Here is a 13,053-nt window from a genome sequence, read left to right as displayed (position 1 = left end):
CATCCCAGGACAGTGTCTCCTTCCATCGTCGGCTCCTCAGAGCTCCTTGAGGGATGCTGAGAGCGAGCCAGAACGGGAGAACCATTTCCATAAAGTTACGTATCTCTTTAACCATTCATTCACTTATTGCTCACCTTTTATACTACTACTGAATCAGATCAAATGCATTAATATTATGAACATCCGCTGTGCTAATTATTTCCCCTCTGCCTTTCTGCTGTTATCTCGGGACGCTTGTCCCGAGAAAATAGGGGTTCGTCAGCTCCAGTTTGTATCCAGCCTCTCACAGAGACTTCAGATGCCCCAACGCCTGTGATGAGAAGACCAACGCCTGTGATGAGACGACTCAACGCCGGCGATATGTTATGCCCTTAATATTACATGATTATCTAAATGTATTTTTTTCCATGTACTTTCCTTATATACACTTACTGTAAAGCTTCTATTAAAACAATATGAATGTAAGCCAGAGGAGAACTGGCCCCGACTGAGCCTGGGTTCTCTCAAGTTTTTATTCTCCATCCAATCTGATGGAGTTTTGGTTCCTTGCCACTGTCGCCTTTTCGCTTGCTTAGTCGGGGATATTTGTTAATAAAATGTGCAAACAACATGCAGTGTATATAAATTCTTTTATATAGTTAATACTGTGTGACGTGTGTTTGACCATGTGATGAGTGTGTTTTTCTTGTGAAAACAGTTTCAAGTTAATAAAGTGTGCAAACAAAATACAGTGTGTCCTCACTTTCTCTGCTGTGCTAAAATGTGGCCGTTCTTAGTTGGTGGAGCGATTTGTCTGGTTCATTCCGATAACGAACGAGACTCTGGCATGCTAACTAGTTACGCGGCCCCGAGCGGTCGGCGTCCAACTTCTTAGAGGTGAGACCTCATCAGGTTAGCTGACCTCTTTGCCGTGGTAAAAATCTGGGAGCACTTTTCCAGTTTTCAACTTTGATTTTCCTATTAAAATGAATGCATCTCAGTCAGTGTTTATGCTACAGACATGTTTTGCACATCTATTGAAAGCTAGAGACCTGCACTTTAATGTGTTTGTATTCAATTTTCTGTATCTTGTTCATTTATTTTATAATACAGAGTAAAGTTGAGGTCGGCACCGTTGAGGTCACCCCAGGCCTTTGTCATCACTGTCTCTGCTGTGCTAAAATGTCTGTATTTAACTCAAATCTCAAGCTTTCTTTCTGCTTTTTTGCATCAAATTAATCAGTGAGTTCTGTACTTCTCAGTGCTGATAATCATTAAGCTGTAACGTGGTCAGAGAAGTGAAGAGACCACCACAAACTGCGCTGTGTATGTCATTTCCTGCTGGTAATTTCAGGTTTCTCACTCCAAAATGTCTTTTATTCTGCCAATTCATGAGATGGTGCCATGTATTTTACTTCAAAATAAAGCTGAGTATGTGTCCTTTCATAATCCAACACTTATTTGGCTTTAACATGTTCATAGAGTGAATGAGACCTCATCAGGTTAGATGACCTCTTTGCAGTGGTGAAAATCTGGGAGCAGTTTCCCTGTTTTCAACTTTGATTTTCCTATTAAAATGAATGCATCTCAGTCAGTGTTTATGCTACAGACATTTTTTACACTTCTGTTGAAAGCTTGAGACCTGCACTTTAATGTGTTACTATTCAATTTTCTGTATCTTGTTCATTTATTTTATAATCCAGAGTAAAGTTCAGGTCGGCACCGTTAAACTCAAATCTACAGTAACACTGCAAAGAAATAAACAACAAAAAGACAATTATTTGTAACTTTATTCATCTGTTATTTCCACTTAACAGTGTTTAACAACGTTCCTAACCCTAACCCAAAGTAAAGAGATCTATTTACAGTAACAATTTCCCGTAAACATTTGTTTGATTTTGTTCTTATTGTTACTTTCTCATATTTTAAATCTATTTGCAACACAACCAGTATTTACAGTAGTTCAACGTACTAAGCTATGCATCATGGGAACTGAAGTTCTTTCTTTCAACAGGAGCATTAGCGCTATACGAGCCAGCACTACATATCCCAGCGTGCTTTGCATCAAACAATGGCTGCGCCCTGTATTCAAGCACCGCTACAACACAGATTCACAGATATCTCAGCGAAAACTCGACGGATTTAGCTCGTTGGAATTGTCTTGACGAACTGAAAAGAATGATACAAGTTGCATGATTTAAAGTTGTGTTTTCGTGGAGATCGGTGAGCGCGGGGTGACGTCACGGCAAACATGGCGGCGCCCTGTTCAAACTAAAGAAAACACAAATATCTCTGCGAAAACTCGACGGATTTATCTCACTCCGAGATCATTGGAATCGTCTAGACGAACTGAAAAGAACGACTTAAGGCTCATGATTCTGAGTGGTGTTTTCAGTCGAGATCAGTCGGCGCGCCGTGACCTCACGATGGAAATGCAAGGTAAGTTTATTTATAGCACATTCAGTGTATTTATAGCGCATCTCATATACAACAGTAATGAAAAGTGCTTTACATGTAAGCTGTTGCATTAAAGGTTAATGAATGAAAGTACATTTTAACAGAAGATTCAAAGGAAATGTGGTTTGGTTCTCATTCATAAACTGTGTTGTGGTGACATGTTAATCTGTGCTTGCAGATTTTTCTGGCTTCTCTCTCTCTCTCTCTCTCTCTCTCTCTCTCTCTCTCTCTCTCTCTCTCTCTCTCTCTCTCTCGGGCTGGTTTTCGGTTTCCGTTGGTGTGAGTGAGTGAGTGAGTGAATGATTGAGTGATTGAGTGAGTGGTTGTGCATGGGGAGCTAGCTTTTTGATGTTTTTTTTGGCATGCTGCTGTGGTGATTTTTCTTCATATTTCCTCACGTGCATGGTTAAGGTAAGACATCGTTTATTTTTTTGCATCGGGCGGAAAATAGACGGAATAATAATTGTTTAAACTTTCGCGGGTATGGCGTCCGCCGTGACGCCGCCGCTGTCCATTGGACACGGGGTTCGGTTTGTTACTGATCCCGGTGTTACGATGGAGGAGCTATGTTGTGAGAAATGTGTGTGATCTGTGTTAATGTATTTGTATACATGCTCTCAACTAATTGCCCCTTGTGTGAGATTAATAAAGTTGATAAAAAGTAAAGTAAATAGTCACTTTTAGTTACGTCTTAACTATTATAATATTTCGAAGGGCAAAACATGAACTTTAACCATTGGCTTTACTTTTTCAATCAGCTGTCAATTCAGCGGCAGTAGCATAGCATTAGCACCTCAGCTCCACCCGCATCCCGCCTCTTTGCCCATTTTAATTTATCCGGTAGTGACGAGAGGTGACGCACTGTAGAAACAATGACAGATATCACAATAGATGATGGAGAAGTTAATTGTGCAAGATGCATCACTACGCTGAACTTTATCTGAAAAAACTAGGCTATTTTAAAGTAGAATTCCATAAATTATATTCAATAAATATAAAACTTTAGGTGTTCTCAAGTGGTCTTGAATCAAATAATGATGGCAGTTGTTAAACGTATAGGTTATTCTGCTCATTACCAACCAGCCTAGTAATTGCTGACAACATCTGGCCTTTATAATCAATCTGGAATGTAAACAAAACATTTCAAGGTAGTCCTACACATTTCAAAGAAGACTATTATACAATGAATATGAGGTGCTAGAAAAACAAAATTCATCAGGTGGTATCCAATGATAGTCCCTCCATGGGCCCAAACTTTTCTGTAGATTTTTCCATAGACAGCTTTTCAAAGCTGCCTTACCGCTGTCACGCAATCTGTTCTTCGGAGAAGCGCATTCGCGCCCATGGTCACACCATTTACGCTTAAACATATTGTGCGTCTATGTCAGCTTAAACGCGAATGCATGTTTAAAATACATAAATGTAAAGCTTTGGTATATTAAAGAATCCTCTGTGCAAATTAACAACACTATTTAATTATTATTTACTGCACAGCTACCGCATCTAACATTATCTGATACGGTCAGGAATTTACGTCAATTTTAAAATATTTTTTTTTATGTTATTATTGCTTAAACCATCCTTGATTTAACCTAAGCCGAGTCATTTCCAGAAGTGGTCTAGATCATACAGCCGGAGCCGGTTTTTATGGTGAACATGAATCGGCCCAGTGTTTTACAGCCGTAACAAAAATGCATGTTCCAGAGCGAGCTGCGGGGCACAATCGGCCCGGTTAACACGTAGCCGCAGACGCCACGGGGCAGCCGAGCTCGGGCTGATTGTTCATGCTAGCTGGGACACAAAGTTGCGTAGGCTCAAGGTGTAGCTATGCGCTTGGTGTCGGCAGACTAAAATCTTTTTTTTTTTTTTTTTTTTTTTTTTTAGAAAAATCCAGCAGATTCTTGTTCTAAATATCACAGACTGCGGTGATTTTCATGTTGATCTACTGTTTTATATTATTTAATAATAGCCAAATCATGACCATACTGTATAGACTACATGATCAAATATGCCTAATGAGGAGAAAGAGCTCATTTTGGTGAGTAGGCTAATTTGTGAAAGCACAGTTATAATGGAAAGTTTTTATTACAGAACATAAGTTAATCTCTATGACAGTAGCTTGCACACAGCAGCAAACACAGTGCGACACCTACTGGTATGTTTTTGTAACCGTTTTGAACTGCCCTAGGTTTTAAACTTCGTTGGAGTGGACTGAGAACCTTCACATATGTCGTTTTTGATTGTATTATTAACAAACTACTATCACTATTAGTCTATTACCTAGGCTGTTCAATACATTTCTATTGACACTGTATAGCGCGAGCGACGCTGTCCATTTAATGTGGAAACCACATTAAATATAAATTTAATTATATGTAGTAGCGCTAACAGCAACAAATCTGCACCACCCTTTTTTCGTTTGTCGTTTCAAACCAAAAACAAAAACCTTAAAAAAAGAGCAGTTTTCCAGTTTTTGAACTTTAACCCCGGCGTGGTCGATGCAGGTCGGCGCAGCAACAAAACCCTGCGCGTATTCCGCGTCCTGTCTGAAAGTCTCAAGCTGAATGTGTGAGTTGGCAGCCCTGCGGGGATGCATCGTCGGGAGCGTTCTGCCGCATGCACACAGTGCTTATACATGTGGGGATTGTTTACATCAGAGTGCGCGCGTGTTTTGCGCAACACGCAGTGTTTGAGGGTTTGAAGGAAAATAAGCAGCTAATGCGCGCTCTAAAAGTCTAAATTTGAATTTATTATTTTTCACGGTATTTTGAAGAGCCCGTGATAACAATATCGTGCATATTCATTACCGCGATTTATCGCATTACCGAATACCGGCACATGTCGTGTGTGTGTGTGTGTGTATGTGTGTGTACTGTCACTTTAAGAGCTGCATGGATCCAATAGGTGGTTTGCAGTCACGTGATTGTGTTGACGCGCGGAATGCAGATGGAGGGCAAGGAGTGAAGAGCGCAATGGACGCTATTACAAGAGAAATATATCAACAGAAAATTGAGACATATGTTGGACGTGATCCTTACGTTATGAAGAGGACCGATTTTCAACTGAATTGAGAGATTTGCCTGCCATCGAGGCTGTAGATATCGGCAACTAATGGCGCTTTTCCACTGCATAGTACGGTTCGGTACGGCTCACTTGTGGTGCTTTTCCACTGCATGGTACGGTACAGTACGGTTCGCTTCAGGTCGCTTTAAATGGTACCTGGTCTGTTGAGGTTCCAAGTGTACCGTACCGGTACTAAAATGTGACGTGAAACACTGCAGATCACTGATTGGTCAGACAGAATCGTCACTACCAGCGTCACTACTAGCGTCATTGGATTTGCGACACGAGACACTTTTTTAGCAGTATTTTTGTTTTGCTGCCATCAGCCTCATTTTAAACACATTTTTCCGTCTAGCAGTTAAAAACAACCACATACCGAGAATCAGGAACACCATCCCCTCGATAGTCTCCATTGTTCCTGTGTTGTGGGTTTGAAAATGTGGCGCTTTTAAGATGATGTCATGGCAGTAGAGGCGCGCGCAAATAGCGATCAGTCCCACACACTTTGAAGAGGTACTACTGCAGTGGAAACGCAAAGCGATCCGAACTGTTCCGCGCTGAGTCGAAGCGTACTGAGCCGAACCGTACCGTACTATGCAGTGGAAAAGCGCCATAACTCGTCTTACAGACATACTTTGACTTTACGAAGTTCGGAAACTAGTCTGGTACGTTTCACAAACAGCCACTTAAGTGTATTTAAATACCTGAATAATGTAATTATAAGCCACATAAATAATGTATTATCTCACATTTGATGAAGTGATCACTGCGCACACACACACACACACACACACTCACTGGCATTTTCCCATTTGGCTTTTCCCGACCGCAGACGAGGGTTTGCAAAGCATTTTTCCCGGTGTTTTTCTGTCAATTTCTTGTATTTTCCCCCCTTATGAACAACAACTTTGGCCACACGATAAAAACTCCTTGTGGTTTGATCGATCTGAGCAACCGTAAACGACGCCAAACATAGGCATTTTGAGTGTGTTATAGTGCTTCCTAAATATAGAAAATCACTTCCTGCCCTCCATCTGCGTTTCGCGCCATGGCAACACAGTGGCGTGACGTCACGTGAAAACAAGCTATATACTGTTACACATGTGTGCAGCACACAAAACAGTGTGCAAGTCATCTCGTGCTTGAAGGGTTTAAAGAGCCCCTATCATAGCATTTGAAATGTTCCTATTTTTGTTTTAGGAATTCCCAAAAACAGTTTAACATGCATGCAAGGATAAACACTTTATTTGTCGTATAATATGCATTTATTTTTAACTGATTTGCTCACAGACTCCCAAATGATTCGTACAACGACTCATTTTTCCAAACCACTCTAGCGTGACTCTAATCGGCGGTGATTGGTCAGATGACAGACCCATAAACATATTGATAAAGCACTACAGTACTACAAGACGCTCTATTCTTTGACAACTCCAATAACAGCGACAAACATTTCACATATTTAAAAAAAATTGACATTGGAGACCTAGAAGCTGCGCTGAGCGTAACTTACACACACACACACACACACACATACTGCCTCGCGCTCTAACGCAACAAAACCGTTCAAAACCCATAAAAGCAAAAATTATTAATAATACTTACAGGTTGTGATTCGGAGGAGGAAGCTGATCCATATACACTGGGTAAGTAAGTTACTGAGCCCTCCTTCTGGAACAACCGCTTGTGAATGCACATTTGAATTCATTTATGTTTTTGAACTAACATTATTTGTCAATAAAATGATGAGAACACAATCGGGCTATAGTGTTGATATGAACTCTAACCACCGATTCTTCACATGCTCGTCCCTGGTAAATGAAAACAAAGTGGCTGAACTATCTCTGCATAGTAGAACACAGCGTATTCTCGACATGATGCTATGATGAAGTGTTTGAGTGTGTAGACTTCGAGTTTACACTTCCGTCTGCGCGCGCAGTAACTGGGCGTGGCCAGTATGTATCTACGTCACGATGTAACAGCTAATGACTCGTTTCAAAAACAATTCATTTAATAGACTCACTTTTAAAAGACCATAACTTTATATACGGTGCACTTTCAGATTTTCATTCCCTTAGAGCTATATTCCACACCATATGAACAGTCATTTTCAAAAATCCATGATAGGGGCTCTTTAAAGTCATTGAAATGCTCACAAAGGAATCAATTCGTTTTATAACGACTATCTGATTCCTGACCTCAAGATTTTCGATTCCCAACCCTACAGTTGAGTGAGGCATGCGTTAATGATTGTGGTATCCTTACAGGAGTGTTAACCTTCTCTCTGTCTCTGTAGCGGCAATGAACTTCTCCACCTCCAGCAGTGAGAGCAGCTGCGGTACACCAATGACGTACACCAATGACAAGCCTCCGTTCACCAGCCACTTCCGCAAACCCAGAGTTCAGTTTTTAGAGCTGGACAGTGAGTCCGGCGGCTCGTACAGGTACAGGAGGTGTCCTTCCTGCTTCATTGCATCATGTTTGGCGATTTGTTTAGGTTTATATCACGTCATGCTCCTTCTCAAAGGGACTTAACTGGCATTCTTGATCTCCAGGTCTCTGGTACTAGATAAAGGGAAAACGCCACAATTCTTTAAGAGATTCCGGAAAGAATTTGCACATTGGACGGATGTAAAGGAAAAGCTGGAGAAAGAACTGTCTGACCAGATCAAGATCAACTCAGAAAAAGGTTTAATTTGTGCTACCTCGAGAGAATGAACTCTGGTGTGAATTTGTCTGAGTTTCTCTCTCTTTTGCACACAGAGGGTTTGATGGTCCAGCCGTCAGAGGAAAAGACCATGTTCCGCTACTATTGCGAAGCAATCCTGATCCTCGGTCACTTCCAGAGACCAGGAGCGGTGGAGGGAGGAACAGTAAGTGTTAAGACCCCAACATCACGAGCCAGCAGATACGTCGGACCGTGGAGACAGATGTGGCTGCCAACTTTACAGAGCAGCAGAAGGCGTCTGTGGCCCACTACATGGCCAATTCCAATGCAGTGGCAAACCAGCACTATAGGATGAAGACCCTAGATGCTATTGTGGCCACTTCAAACCTGCTCAGCTCCCTGACACGGTATGTAATTATCTGTACTATAATTATGTTATAAATCTGTTATAATTATAATGTCTCTCAACGCTCATCCATCAGTTCGTTAGTGTGTAACCTCCAGACCTTTTCAATATTGCAGCTCCTCTTCTGACGACTCTGGCGACGAGGGCACCCAGGCAGTGAAGAGAAGGCGGGTGGAAGAAGAGGTCCCAGCCCCGGACTTTAATGCTTTCCTGCAGGCCTTCCCTGTGGGAATCACTGGCCAACCACCCAACAAGACCCAGAGAGAAAAAGCTGGGTTCCCCGGCGACAGAGTCTTTTATGATAAGTGGAGGGCTCTGCAGTACAGCCTTCGGGAGCAACATCTTTTGGGTACGTGTATATACTTCCTTATGATCCAATGATTAGATTTGCTCCAACAGAAACATTTTGAACTAGTGTGTGAACCTGAATTTTAATTAAAATGTGCTCTCTTTGACAGCAAAATTCTCAAGACGTACCCCAACTGCAGCGATGGTGGCCAAAGTCATAGATGCAGAGGGCTGGACGGCCAATCATCCTCGTCCAGAGGACATCATGGCGAAGTGGAGGCCGCTCAGCAGAGCACAGGCGGAGAGTGACCCGGGCATCATCAAGGGGGTGACCAGGCAGAAATGGTCGGGTCTGGCTGTAAAGGCCTTTGGGGAGCAGAAAGGTATGTACAACTATCTTATGAGCACAGTAAAATCCATAAATAAAATGAATATAATAACATCATGAACAGCACATTAATGACTCCCTCTTTTTGACCACAGGCGTTGTTGCAACCAAGGCCTTCGGGAAGGGCTCCAGATCCTGTGTGATTTCCACGGAAAGGTGATCACAGGTGCTGAGGGCAGGGAGATGGCAGAGACGCAGGACCAGCTGGGAAACCTGTTTTTCTTCAAACATGGCCCTGACGAAATCTGCATCGATGCGGAGACTTTCCCCTGTGAGTGCCACCCGTCTCTGGAAACCATCGGGAGATGGATTACACATTCAAAGAAGAAGCACAACGTGCAGCCATGCCACTGCATAGTGAAGCTTCAGGGGGGAGACAGGCACGTCCTGCTCTTTCAGGCCACCACGGACATTAAGAAAGATGATAAGATCTGCTTCGACCACGGCATCAAGAAGAGGACTTTTCGTGGGGAGATAGAGGAGCTGGAGTGGCTGAACATTTGATTCTTTACAATTTGTGTCACATTTTATGACACAAGACTATGAACTATCAATGATTTGTTTGTCAACTGTGAGCTTGCGAATAAACTATAGATGTTTGGACAAAATTGGGAGCTTGCGTATGGACTTGATGTTCATGTAAAAGGAGCCTCAATAGTGTCTAAACATTGTAGTTTCATGTAAATGGAGCCTCAGTGTGACCAATGAAATAATTGACCTTGATCTACGTCCTGGAGCTGGAGTGGTTGGATCTCTGACAACCCGGACAGACTCTATTTTTTCAGACTGTGATTTTGCCGGACGTCTGCTTGCCTCTCACAGACCATGTGTGACAAATTTAAATGGAGCCTCGTTGTGAACTGACAACCCAGACAGACTGTATTGTAAGTAGAGTAAAGTACTTATTGTAAGTGTGTTGTAAATACTTTGTATTGTACATTAATTTATGCTCACTAAAGTTATAAATCAGTCTATAAATGAAAGTACTTTCCCTACAGCTTTGAAAACAGCCATAGTAAAGCCTATACACAAGTCAGGAGATAAGCTCCAGGGGCCTCGTTTATAAACGTTGCGTACACACAAAAGAAGGTGTACGCCGCTCTCTACGCAATAGTTGGTGTTTATAAAAAGCAAACTTGACGGTAAAATGTGCGGTCCTTCACGCCAGCTCTGACCCAGGCGTACGCACAAAAACGGGTGAAATGAGAAATGGCGACACCGTCGGCAGATGGAAAAAACACGTGAAAGTGTGTGAAACTGTAGACGGTTGTGTAAAATAAATTGCATAAATAACACGAAGACTTCACAAAGCAAGTCTTACAATTAACAGCCTACACGAACACCCGTTTGATCGATCTGCAACAGAAATGAAAATTAACACATATTTCCAAAAAAGAAAGAAATATGTTCTTCAATAATATTGGCTTATACAATTCATTCTCATAAATAAGATGGTAACGAAATAATGTACAAAACTGATATTCTCGCCATTACTAATGCCAAAAAGGCACTTGAGTGGCAAAAGGTTGCAGACGGCGTAAATGCTGTGTCCTCACAACCTCGGACTGTAGCCGAAATAAAAAAGAAATGGTCGGACTTCAAAGTCGAGGCAAAAAAGCGTCTAGTCATTAATTCAATTAGAGAGGGCCGAGGAGTTGGGCGAAATCAAGACTGTCCAAACTGAAATAAACTGCACAATGAGGGAATTCTTCAATAAATAATATATTTTTCCACAGCTTTTGTTGTGAAGATGATGCTTCGAATCCTTCCATTTAATCGCCACATCTTCTAAGAGCGCAAGATCAGCCATTGTGCGTCAGTATACGCATTGTGATGGGGCATTTTATTTACAACCATTTAATTCTGCATCTGACAAGCTACGGATGTCGGTTATAATCTAAATGGGAAATAGTTCAGCGCAAATGTAATTTCTTGCAGCTTTCTGAATGGTTGAGACACGTCATACGTTATTTAATCAAAAATAAAACAAACTAAAGGCATATGCATGAATACCATGATTCCGGAGCTGATGAAGATATTTTTACGATGAAAACAACTTTCCCCAGTGGACAAATAATACACCTATTTATCGATCTATCTAGGGTATATATCTCTCTAATTATCTATCTATCTGACTGACGATCTAATTGCTATATCTGCTCCGTTAGACGGACATATTGGATACCCACACTGTGCCCTCCAAACAACATTTCTCTCCTCTTTTCCACCTCGCCAACGATAACTTCTACTTCACATTGAGTGAAGTTACGTTTTTATTATTTCCTCTCTGTGTTTAACATGATTTTGCAATTGATGAATATTAAAGGGGGGGTTGACTGTGATTTCACTTTTTTCATGTTAAATAGTGTGTAATGTTGCTGTTGGTGCATGAACAGTATCTGCAAAGTTGCAGTGCTGAAAGTTCAGTGTAAGCAGAGATATCGTCTTTTTAAAATCAGGAAGTATAATTGCCTACAAAAACGACTGGATTGGGACTACAGCTGGGTTATGGTACGTCACTAACCCACACATTTACATCAACCCTCCCTCCGGAATAAGCAGAAAAGAGCATGACCATATTTCAGCAGCTCCAGCTCGTCGAGTGAGTTGTTCACGCAGCTGTCAGGTCTTCTGTGTTTCGGCTTCCCACAGACGCTGTACTTCGTCAACAATGGATACAATTTATGTTTGATTATGTTCCTGAAAATGACGATGGTAATCTAGCTCTCTGTGCTGCTCATTTACGGAAGACAGCTTCCAGAATCTTCACGAGTTCAACACCGGATTCAACAAGAAACTGTTACTAAAACATGAAGCAGTTTCAACTTTAAAACCAGAGGCAGCAGTTGTTGGGCCACAACCTGTAAGTAGGCTAAGACTTCATCATTTTAAATGTATTTGCATGTATAATTCCAGATGTGATGTTTTAGTTTTGTCAAATGCCAGCGCTGGCTTTATATCCACTTAGTTATGCTATTTTGTGTCTACGACAAACGCGTACAAACATTTTGGACCTGAATTTCTATATGTACTCATTTTATAAATGTATTTATCATGTATACTTTATCATCACTTTGTGATGTAAGAACAGGTTTGTTATGTGTGGGTGATGAAAGGAGACACAGGGTCGGCGAATACTGGGACTCGTGCACTTTTATTTACACAACTCTTCACAGCGCGAGGTCGCGCTCAAATAAAGTTAACTTAGAATGTCAAAGGCAAAAATAAATAATAGGTGATAATACTCTTCCCACTGAACACAGCTTTGCCGAACACAGTTGCAGTGAAAACTCTTCCCGCTGAATACAGCTTTCAAATGTCCCGTGTTCGGTAACAGGACTCCATAGGATACGTGCACGAGCGGCCAGTCTCTCTCTCAAACTGTTGTCCGCACGGCCCGCTTATATGCGCTCTCCTCACGCCAATCACTCAAATCACAGACAGGTGTTTGTCATTTGAACTTGACCCACTTATTCACCGCTCGGCTCCGTCCGTCCCAGCTCTCTCACAGTCAGAGCCGGCCCGAGCCTTTTGGGGGCCCTAAGCAGAATTTGATTTGGGGGCACCTCCCACGACGCGGAGTCACCTGTGTTTGACGATTATTGACACAAATGTCACGCAATAATGATACATTATAAATGAACACACTTCGGTTATGTATTAGGCTACAATAAAATTAATACTTAATAAAAAGAAATAGATGCATACTTAAATAAAAAAAGTTTAACAGTCTTAAAAACTGTCTCAAAACATTAAATAAATTATTTGCTAAAATTATGTCAAAACTGAGAAACATAAGAGCAA

General features: G+C 41.5%; 1 pseudogene; it reads left to right on the top strand.

Moving 5' to 3' along the window:
- Nucleotides 1-2,919: 2,919 nt before the first annotated feature.
- LOC120479217 (uncharacterized) lies at nucleotides 2,920-10,898 on the top strand (annotated as a pseudogene).
- The last annotated feature ends 2,155 nt before the right edge of the window (nucleotides 10,899-13,053 follow it).

This window comes from Pimephales promelas, chromosome 2 (assembly GCF_988280905.1).
Source record: "Pimephales promelas chromosome 2, fPimPro1.hap1.1, whole genome shotgun sequence".
Classification (NCBI taxonomy): domain Eukaryota; kingdom Metazoa; phylum Chordata; class Actinopteri; order Cypriniformes; family Leuciscidae; genus Pimephales; species Pimephales promelas.
The sequence above is the reverse complement of the archived record's forward strand: the minus strand, read 5'-3'. Positions and strand labels throughout refer to the sequence as shown.